Below are 11,049 nucleotides of genomic sequence, written 5' to 3' on the forward strand. Positions count from 1 at the left end.
AGCCCTGCAGGATCAGGCCCAAGGGGCCCCTGTGCAAGGGCCACAGCTTTCCCACACGTGAAGAAGCTGTAGGAAAGGAGGGGAGGCAGGAGGAGAGGGTGGGGGAGGAATAACTGAGAATGAACTTCTGGAGCCTGGGCAGCCCCCTCCCCGCCTGCTCCCTGAAGGTTTCCCATGCCTCTCCCCTTTTCATTTCAAGGACTGGGGGACCTCAGCATCCCAGGGTTGATTTGCTCTGGTGGGGGGAGGGAGAGCTATTTTGTTTGCTGAGGGCAGGAGTCACACTCCTGTCACATTGTGTTGTGTCTGGCTTTTAGGTAAGGGGGTGAGGCTCAGGTGGGAAAGAGTTGAGAAGGAAAATATCCCGGGGTGCTGATTTACTCCGCTGCCCAGCTCCTCAGGGTGCCACTCCCCGGGGGTCCCTCCGGTCAGCAAAAGAAGGAGTCTCCAGCCAAGTTAAAGATGAAAACAGCAGTCACTTGACCTCATCTTTATTTGTTGCAACGAGGTTGAAACACACCAAGAGTAGGAACCCTGATCATATGGTTGCATGAATTTTTAAAGACCTCTCCCCATTTCCCACATTTCCAGAGCATCTTTGATGCATCACAGATTTGTCACAAAGTAGGAGTCTTTGGCATTCAGAAACATGAGCCCGTCACCCACCCCTGTCAACAGCCCCAGTTTCCCACACCTTTTCCCCAAAGTACCATAATAATCCATAATCCGATGGATTTCTGCCTGGGGCATGTGCTGCCCTGGATCGCCTCCTGCCTCCTAAGGGATTATGGAGTCAGGGGGAGCCCTGGAGACCCCAATTCCAGAGGAGTCATTAGGCGTAGTGGAGAGTCGGAGGCTGTGGTGGGGACTTGGGGTTTTGGTGGAGTCGTATAACTGTCCCCCCCCCCATCCTGGTCTGAAGAGCACCAATACCTAAAGCACGGACGCACGGCTCGTGGCGTAGAGTGGGGGAAGGAAGGATTTTGCAATGTAAACATTGTGGGGTGGGGGACCCCAATTTGTAATTGGATTGCCAGCATCAGCCCCTCCCCCGCTCTCCTGATCTACAGGAGGAAAACGGGAAGGGAATAACCTTCCTCCCCGCCCCCTCTCTATTCCCCCCTCCCGGCACATCCTTCTCCCACCCCGCCCCACAACCCCAAATCCCCTCCCCAATATGTTGCTCCTCCTCCTCGCCATCCGACCTCTCTTCCGGGAATGGGGGGGGGATGAGCCCCCCCAAACTGCCTGCATCTCCCGTAAGAGGAGCTTCCACTCCGGATTGCTGCTCTGCGCCGTAGCTCTAGGGGCGCGATCTTTCGGAAAGGGGAGGAGGGGCGGCAGGGGAGGAGACCCCCCCCCCCTCCGTGGATGTTGCAGGAAAGGAAAGGAGAATCGGGAGCGAGGACAAAGAGGTAAAGGGGTTGCGGGGGGAGGGGAGAAAAGGACCCAGAGACCCCCGCCAGCTCCCAAAAGCATCTTCCGTGGGCCCCTAGGCGCCTTGGCAGCGCCGGACATGGGGCCCCCACCCAGGGGGTCCCCACGAAGTCGTCCTTGCCCCGTTTCCCCCGCACAGGCACCCCTGGGGCCCTGTGGGCTCCGCTTGGAGAAAGGCGGGTCATGAATGGGTTAATGGGCGCGAGAGACGCCTGGATAGAGACCCCCGTGTGGCTCGTGTTGGGGGGGGTTGTCCTCTGGATGGAGAGGTAGGGCGTGAAGGGCGAGGGGTGAGCCCCGCCAAGGTGGCCTCTGGGTGCAGGGGAGACTCAGGGAAAGAGGGAGGGGGTCGAGGAAGTCGGGGGGGGGGAGCATCCCTGGGGCGGGGAAGGGCAGCAATGGGGGGGGGGGAGCTAGGTAGACTAGTCTTTGGGGCTTATCATGGCGCCCGCCGGGATTCTCTGGGGGGGCTGCATTGGCTTCTCCCTCCCGCCCAAGAATTGGCCACCCCTTCAAGGCGACCAGAGAGGGATCCCTGGAAAGTGGGGGGTCCAGTTTCCCCACCCCATCCTACTTGCAAGTTCCACCCTCTTTCCACTCCTGGAGAGGAGAGGAAATCCCGAGAGGAAGAGGGGGGAGGCCTTCTCAGAAGCAGCTCTTGGTTTCCGCAATCCCACCCAGGAAGCAGCCAGAAACCTTTCCCTCTCTCTCAGGCTTCCATCTTTGTGTCTCTTCCACTGCCTGGTTTATTGAGGATGAGGATAATGTACACCTGTCATCAGAAACAGGGGTGCAGAGTCCATGAACGCTCTCAGGCTTGATATAGAAGTTGCACCTCAAAAGCATTTCTGTTCCTCTTATTCTTTGTAGGCAATGTCAGAGTGACTGACAAGCTGAGATACAATCCTTCATCATCCGATGACAGTGACTGCATGAATCTTCCTAGTCAAAGGACCCATTTTCAGGATAGACAGTGCCTGGGGCTGGAGGCTCTACATACAAGGTGTGCCTATGCAGGTCAAAGACTGCCAGTATTAGCACAGGTGAGCTGTGTGACCTTCCCAAATTTACAGACTGTATGCGAAAGAGAGTTTGTGGGTGGGATTACAGTTTATGGCAACCCTGTGATTTTCTCCACCCTTAACATTTCTTGAGATGATATTGCAGTACAAATTCCAAAATAACTACAGAAAATCACAATGTAATAAGAATGATTGCAGCATTTATATCCTGTCCATGTGGTTGGGTTTCCACAGCCACTCTGGCCAGCTTCCAGTACACATAAAAGATATTAAAACATCAAACATTGAAAACCTCCCAATACAGGTCTACCTTCTACTATCTTCTAAATGTCAGATAGTTGTTCATTTCCTTGACCTCTGAAGGGAGGGCATTCCACAGGGCGGGCGCCACCACCCAGAAGGCCCTCTGCCTGGTTCCCTGTACCCTCGCCTCTCGCAGGGAGGGAACCAGCAGAAGCCCCTCAGAGGAGGACCTCAGGGTTCAGAGTGAAGGTTGGGGGTGGAGACGCTCCTTCAGGGCTACAGGGCCGAGGCTGTTTAGGGCTTTAGGTCGCAGATCTTGCTCCTCCATAACGATCTCCAAGACTGACATATAGAGTAGGAAAAAACACTCAGAGGCAGCAAAAAATTCATTCAGCAGAAAAATTAAGTAATGAATCAAAAAAATAGCAAAAACCTAACTTACAGTAAAACCCTAACATAGCATATCAAAACAGCACTCGGGTAAGAAACACACAAGCAGAGTAGAGAATAGCAGAATAGGAAGTTTTGTGCCTCACTGGCGACCCAGTGAGAAATGTAGGCTTTGAAAGCTCAGTAAACTATTACTGAAGAAGTCCTTCTGCCTCTGTGTGTGTTTTTGACCTCAGTGTGGGACTTGCTCTACACGTGGCCCTCTACCCCGCTGATACTTAGCTCATGCCCTGGAGTTGCTGTACTCAAGCATGCAACACAGGTGCATATGTGTGTGACTGGTTTTTTGCACCAAACTCTGTCACCCCACCACCGCATGATTTCTGAACACTGCTTCTTCACCAGAACTTCTCCCTGCCTCCTACGCATTCTGAAGAAAACTTAAAATACTGTAATTTAATGGGAGATACCCCACCCCAAGCCTTATTGCAAGAGGGGGAAGGAGGGGCTGCAGGTACCAGGGAAGTCTCCTGGGGGGCCCATCTTCCCTCACGAACCCCATGGAGCAACCCCAGTGTTCCTGCTTATTCTGGTGTTTGGGGAAGATAGCATTTTTCCATAGTCCCAAAAGTTATTATTCTTCCTGTCAGAGGACCAGTGTGCATACTATTATCGTACTGAATTTACTGTTGTTGCTGCTGTTGCTGTCATGGGCTGGCTGGGTGAAAGGGGGGGGAAGCACCAGGGGGAGGCACCAGCTGGCCCTCCAGCCCCAGCTTCCCTGGCTGAACCGGAGACAAAAACGTCAATGCAAAGCGCAGAAAAAGAAAGCTCTTTCCCCCAAAAGTGCAATTTTAACTGCTAGCAAAACAAACAGAGCAGCCCTCCCCCTTTTGCCTGAGACACACACACAGAGCCACAGCCCACGGCTCCCTCCATTTCAAGGAATGGGGGTATTTTGCTTGCTGAGGGCAGGAGTCATAATCCTGTCACATTGCGGGGTGTCAGGCTTTGAGGTAAGGGGGTGAGGCTTGGGTGGGCCCGTCCTGTTCACAGTGAATTCTCAGTCCTTTGGGGTTCATCACTCCACCACAACCCCACTTTCCCACACCTTTTAACTACCCTCTTCCCCAAAGCACCACAACAGTGTTCACACATCCCCCTAGCTGCAAGGCTTTCCTGCGCTTCACCTTGGAAAGTATCAGGATTCAACCCACCATCCCGATGGATTTCTGTCTTGACTGCCCCCCCCCCCGGATTTAACAGCAGCAATACCTAAAACACGGAGGGATCTAAGCTCGTGGCGTGGCGTGGGGGAGGGAAGGATTTTGCAATATAAACATTATGTGGGGGGGAACCCCACTTTTGCAGGAGGATTGCCGGGATCAGCCCCTCCTCCACTCTCCTGATTCACAGAAGGAAGAGGGGAGGGGGAAACCTTCCTCTCCTCCCCCCCCCCAAATTCCACCCTCCCGGCACATCCTTCCCACACCCCGCCACCGCAAACCCCAAATCCCCTCCCCAATACGTTGCACCTCCTCCTCGCCATCCGCCTTCTGTTCCGGGAATGGGGGGGTGTGAGCCCCCCTCCCAAACGACCTGCTTCTCCCAGAAGTGGAGCTTCTACGCCGGATTGCCGCTCAGCGCCATAGCTTTAGGGGCGCGCGCTTTCGGAAAGGGGAGGGAGGAGGCAGGGAAATCCCCCCCACCCACGTGGATATTGCAGGAAAGGAACGGAGAATCGCGAGCGAGGACAAAGAGGTAAAGGGGTAGCGGGGGGAGGCGAGAGAAGGATCCAGAGACCCCCTCCAGCTCCCCAAAGCGCCTGTCGTGCATCTGGATCCCTGCACGCGTGCTGCGAAGGGGGTTTTCCTTGGACCCTTAGGAAGCCCACCCAGGGGATCTCAACGAAGCCCCCTCGCCCCATTTCCCCGCGCAGGCATCCCTGGGACTCTGCGCCGAGAGACATGAGCCATGAAAGGGTTAACGGGCGTGAGGGACGCCTGGATAGAGACCCCCCTGTCCCTCCCCTGCTCGTCTTGGGGGGCCCCTCCGGACGGAGAGATGGGGGCTCAGGGCGTGGGGTGAGCCGCGCCAAGGGGGGCCTCTGGGTTCAGGGGAGACTCTGGGACAGAGGGAGTGGGTCGAGGAAGTGGGGAGGGGGAGCATCCCTGGGTCAGGGAAGGGCAGCAAATGGGGGCGGAGAGCTAGGAAGACCAGTCTTTGGGGAGACGTCTCCGTGATGGGGCCCGCGGGGATTCTCTGGAGGGGCCGCTTCGGTTTCCACCTCCCCCTCAGGAATCGGCCACCCCTTTAAGGCGGCCAGAGAGGGATCCCTGGAAAGTGGGGGGTCCAGTCCCCCCACCCCTTTCTTGCTGCAACCTCTATCTTCTTCCCACCCCATAAGGCCCCATAAGTCCCTGCCTGTCCAGACTGTTGCAGGAATTTATGTATAGGTTGGGGGGTGAGTGCCAGACAGGTAGTCGGATGAAGACAAAAGGGTGTGATGAACTTGGCTGGGAAACAGGTCAGGGAGGACAATGGATGGCCGGCTGGGGGTGGGGCATGGGCCAAATAAAAGAGGCCGACCCCTTTGTCCAAGCCCCTTTTGGTTTTCTTCCTTCCAGGATCAGGATCCTCAGGAGCGTGTCCTGGCGGCTGGATTAAGGTAAGTTCTGGCCTGATTGGAAGGGGCATGGCCCTCCACCAGGCTAGGCTGCAATTCTGTGGCTTTTCTTTCTGGGCGGGGGGCCAGCTAGGCTGCGGAGCGGCCTTCTTGCTTTTTAGTAGGGAGGGGGGGAGGCATGGCTCACGCCATCTGCCGCACCCCAGCTGTAGGCCTTTCCTTTCTTGTTGGTGGGGGGCATAAGTCAGGCCATGTGGCGGTCGCACTCCTCCCCCCCATTCTGCTCTGCCTACTGACACATTTCTGCTCCTAGCAGTGAAATGTAAATGTCTCTTTTGTTACACTCGATGGGTGTTTGGTGGAGGACAAGGGGAACTATGGACTATGGTCCAGGATGCTCAGATTACTGCCACCAGACATTTCCCTTTCATGATGTAACCATGATGTAGTTTAGGGGGGTGTAACATTGGGATTAGCAGTGAAATAAATAAATTAAGGTCTTATGTATAGAATGAAGGTTCGTAAATGTACCAGGCAAACATGTACATAGATATATAGGCCCCATGTCTGAACCGGCACAGGAGAGCAGCCCTGGAGCCATTTTGACTCCCATGCTGACCAGGTGTTTTCTCTGCAAGGTCAAATGGAGCAGCCTGCCCACTGTCTTTTCCTTCACAATTCCTGCCTTAAGGGTATATCTGTGCATGAATAGGGTGAGCCTGTGACCTGGCTCAGGAACTAAGTACTTATCATTACAAAAGACTGGCCAGGCTCCCCAGGGTATCAATCCAGTAAGCATTAACAGGTAACTTGCCAGAGAGGGGGTAAACAACCCCCTCAGATTTCTGCTTTAGCCTGTCCTTTCTGTGAAGTAGTTATGATGATTCTGGGGGTGGTCTTGGACTCCAAGGTGGGCAATTAAAAATGTCTATATAAGGGCAGACACATCTTGGTTCTGGGTCCTTCTCCTCTCCTGCGTGTGAGGGGAGACCCTGTTGCAACAGTTCAGTAAAGATCAGGCTTACTGGCTGCTTTGCTTCTCATTATTCTCTGGTTGGCCTCTGTTTTTTCCTCTGATCGATGGAGAACCTACAAAGGACTCTGTGAGGGCTCTTGTGTCCCCCATAAGGGAACAATGGCAGATTTTCGTTTATTGTAGCAGCTAATAAAGTTTGGGTTCTCTTTTGTTTGGGGCTTGCATCTTGTTCCACCTTGTCGCAGGTGGGAGTCCTGTCACGACAGTCTTCAATAAAGACCAAGCCTACTGGCTGCTGTTTTGCTCTGGTATTCCTGGCTGGTGTCCTTGTTTTTTGTCCAGGGGGTCCTCAGATTTCTCCTTTAACAAGACACAACTTCTTTCCTGCAAGCTCCACCCAATTCCCACCCCATAAGCCCCTGCCATGTCCAGATAATAATAATAATAATAATAATAATAATAATAATAATAATAATAATAATAATAATTTATATCCTGCCCTTCCCAGCCGAAGCTGGCCTCAGAGCGGCTTACAACAATAAAAGTAACACAGATTACATAAAATCACAAGCAATTAATTAAAATGCATTCTAAAATTAGTTCTAATATCAATTCAAAATCAAATTAATGGCAGATACAGCGGTTCTGCCAAGTCCAACCATTGGTCCCCCTGGAGAGAAGAGGAAATTCCAAGAGGAAGAGGGGAGGGGGGAGGCCTTCTCAGAAGCGGCTCTTTGTTTCCGCAATCCCACCCAGGAAGCAGCCAGAAACCTTTTCCTCTCTCTCTCAGGCTTCCATCATTAAGTGTCTTTTCCACTGCCTGGTTCATTGAGGATGAGGATAATGTACACCTGTCATCAGAAACAGGGGTGCAGAATCCATGAACACTCTCAGGCTTGATATAGAAGTTGCACCTCAAAAGCATTTCTGTTCCTCTTATTCTTTGAAGGCAGTGTCAGAGTGACTGACAAGCTGAGATACAACCCATCAGCATCCGATGACAGCAACTGCATGAATCTTCCCAGTCAAAGGATCCATTTTCAGGATAGACAGTGCCTGTGGCTGGAGGCTCTACATACAGCGTGCGCCAATACAGGCCAAAGACTGCCAGTATTAGCACAGGTGAGGTGTCTGAACCCTCCCCCCCCAGCTCCCCTAGAGGGTCCAGAAGGATACCATGGTCAAAGGTCTCCAAAGCCGCTGAGAGATCCAGCAGAACCAGGAAACAGCTTTTCCTCTCAGCCTCTAGACCATCGGAGATCATCAGTCACAGCAACCAGGGTAGTTTCAGTTCCATGATGAGGCCTGAATCCCGATTGGAAGGATAATGGTGGAAGAAGCTTTCCTGGTCCTGCACCCCCAAAAGCTCCAGGCACAAGACTTTCATTAGGTTTGAAGGGGCCATACATACTTGGTGGTCTTTTCTTCAAAAGACAAATAATCTGAATACTTTTAATTTGATGTATGATATAAACATCACTTTTGTTATCCTTGTTCCACATTGGAGAGACTTTGATACACAGGTCTGAGTTCATCGCTCCCCCTGAAACTGCCGTGTTAGCAGCACTGGCTGGGCAGTGTGTTTGGGGGTTCAGGGCTGCCTAGACAACAAGACCCCCTTCTCAGCCTGGCTTATATGATCCCAAGGAAAGCAGGGCAGTACGTTAGGCATCAGCTTGGCTGCAGGAGTTGCTTGAAGGAGGTGTGCAGGGCACCATCCAACCGCCTTAGAGAGTCCACTCTGGATTTGTGTAGGTTGTGTAAGAGGGAGCAAAGGAGAGCACCAAAGTATTATGACCAGAGTTTTCCTTCTTGAGGAGCTCCCTTCCCTGGTCGATGAGCCCCTCTCCCCTTCACTTTCCTCTGCAGAATGGGCAGAATCTGCCTTCTTGACTGTGGTATTCACTGTTGTTCTCATCCTCTCCATCCACCAGGGCCTGCCTTCACATGCAACAGAATTCCCTAATACACCAAGGATTTGAGACCCATCATCTATCCTCACCTGCTTTTGCTTGCCAATTGAAGCTGTTTCTGGGATTGTGGTCCCTATTCCATCCTGACACTTTCTGGAAGCCACAGGTGAGAGCTGAGTGCAGGGTGGGGACCAATGGTGGCTAGATTACCCCAGAAGGTGGACAACATGTCCCCCACCAAAGGTACTAACACTCCCCTAACACCCCATGAGATTGTATGATTATGATCTTTAAGACAGAACAGGAATAAATTCATGTCCCCAGAAATAACACAACTTCAGGTCATTAGTGAATCAATACTACATTTTCAAGGTACTACATATTCCACCAAGTACAGTTTATCTATTTGCCTTGAATATCCTGCTTTTCAGTGTCGTTTTAGGATAGTCCTGCATCAGAAGACGGGCACAAGATGACACAGCACATCATTTTTTTAAAAAAAAGCAAGATGCTTTATGAACATTGAGGATTATGAAAGTTGCTGGTGAATTACTATCATTTGATGACATTGCAACTTCATTTCCTAAAAATTGGGGACATGGGTATGAGGTGAGGGAATGTAGGAGAGGTTGAAGTAGGAGAAGGTGCTAATGGAGCTTGATGCATTCTCTTTCCCTTAGTTCTCTTCCTTGAAACCCAAACAGGATTTCCGTTCCTCCCACTCTGAAGAAGGAGATGGAGAAGACAGTCAGAACTCAGGGGAAGGGTCAACTTTGGTTTCATTAGGAATAGAAATTAAAATGTGAGAAATGTGGAATATGCGTCATTGAATGAGCACACATAGTTCACATCAACGACCTCCAACAGGGGAGAAACTACTTAAAGTTATGGAGTGTGGGAAAAGTTTCAGACAGAGTGGACACCTAAATATGCATCAATGGACACACACAGGGGAGAAACCATATAAATGTATGGAGTGTGGAAAGAGCTTCCGTAAGAGTGGACAGCTCAATACACATCAACGGACTCACACAGGGGAGAAACCATTTAAATGTATGGAGTGTGGAAAGAGCTTCAGTACGAGTGGAAATCTTAGAAGACATCAATGGACTCACAGAGGGGAGAAACCATTTAGATGTATGGAGTGCGGAAAGAGCTTCAGTCAGAATGGAGACCTTAAATTACACCAGTGGATTCACACAGGGGAGAAACCATTTAAATGCATGGAGTGCGGAAAGTGCTTCAGTGATAATGGAATCCTGAAAAAACATCAACGGACTCACACAGGGGAGAAACCATTTAAATGCATGGAGTGTGGAAAAAGCTTCAGTTTCAATGCAACCCTCCGAAGACATCAACAGACTCACAAAGGAGAGAAACCATATAAATGTATGGAGTGTGGAAAGAGTTTCAGTCAGAGTGGACACCTCTATATACATCAACGGACTCACACGGGTGAAAAACCATATAAATGTATAGAGTGTGGGAAGAGATATAGTTATAATGGACAACTTAGAACCCATCAACGGATTCACACAGGTGAGAAACCATTCAAATGCATGGATTGCGAAAAAAGCTTTAGGGATAATGGATCCCTTAAAAAACATCAACGGACTCACACAGGGGAGAAACCATATAAATGTATGGAGTGCGGGAAGAGTTTTAGTGGTAGTGGATCCCTTAGAAAACATCACCGGACTCACACAGGAGAGAAACCATATAAATGTATGGATTGTGGAAAGAGCTTCAGTACGAGTGGTCACCTCAATGTACATCAACAGACTCACACAGTGGAGAAACCATATAAATGCATGGAGTGCGGAAAGAGCTTTGGTTTCAAAGGAAACCTCAATAGACATCAATGGACTCATACAGGGGAGAAACCATATAAATGTATGGAATGCGGAAAGAGCTTCAGTCAGAATGGAGACCTTAAATTTCACCACCGGATTCACACAGGGGAGAAACCATTTAAATGCAAGGAGTGTGGAAAGAGCTTCATTAAGAGTGGACACCTCTATATACATCAACGGACTCACACGGGTGAAAAACCATATAAATGTATAGAGTGTGGGAAGAGATATAGTGATAATGGACAACTTAGAACCCATCAACGGATTCACACAGGTGAGAAACCATACAAATGCATGGATTGCGAAAAAAGCTTTAGGGATCATCGATCCCTTAAAAAACATCAACGGACTCACACAGGGGAGAAACCATATAAATGTATAGAGTGTGGGAAGAGATATAGTGATAATGGACAACTTAGAACCCATCAACGGATTCACACAGGTGAGAAACCATTCAAATGCATGGATTGCGAAAAAAGCTTTAGGGATAATGGATCCCTTAGAAAACATCAACGGACTCACACAGGGGAGAAACCATATAAATGTATAGAGTGTGGGAAGAGATATAGTGATAATGGACAACTTAGAA

At 50.5% G+C, this 11,049-nt stretch overlaps 2 protein-coding genes across 8 annotated transcripts in view; both read left to right on the plus strand.

Annotated features, from left to right (window-relative positions):
* The window catches only part of LOC309378645 (uncharacterized protein), a 42,847-nt gene that overhangs the window by 13,753 nt on the left and 18,045 nt on the right, over window positions 1-11,049 (plus strand). The gene's annotated exons all lie outside the window — the stretch shown is intronic.
* Window positions 1-11,049, plus strand: part of LOC309378679 (uncharacterized protein) — a 32,034-nt gene that overhangs the window by 3,815 nt on the left and 17,170 nt on the right. The window contains exons 2-4 of one of the 6 annotated variants that reach the window (XM_081927201.1): window positions 4,780-4,853; window positions 5,720-5,760; window positions 7,644-7,816. The gene's annotated coding sequence lies outside the window, so the exon portion shown is untranslated. Of the gene's footprint in view, window positions 1-1,223; window positions 1,416-4,779; window positions 4,854-5,719; window positions 5,761-7,643; window positions 7,817-8,628; window positions 8,774-11,049 lie in introns of those variants that run through there. The other 5 variants (XM_081927199.1, XM_081927204.1, XM_081927202.1 and 2 more) reach the window with 5 other exon arrangements.

Source organism: Podarcis melisellensis, assembly GCF_964234715.1.
Source record: "Podarcis melisellensis genome assembly, chromosome: 10".
NCBI lineage: Eukaryota > Metazoa > Chordata > Lepidosauria > Squamata > Lacertidae > Podarcis > Podarcis melisellensis.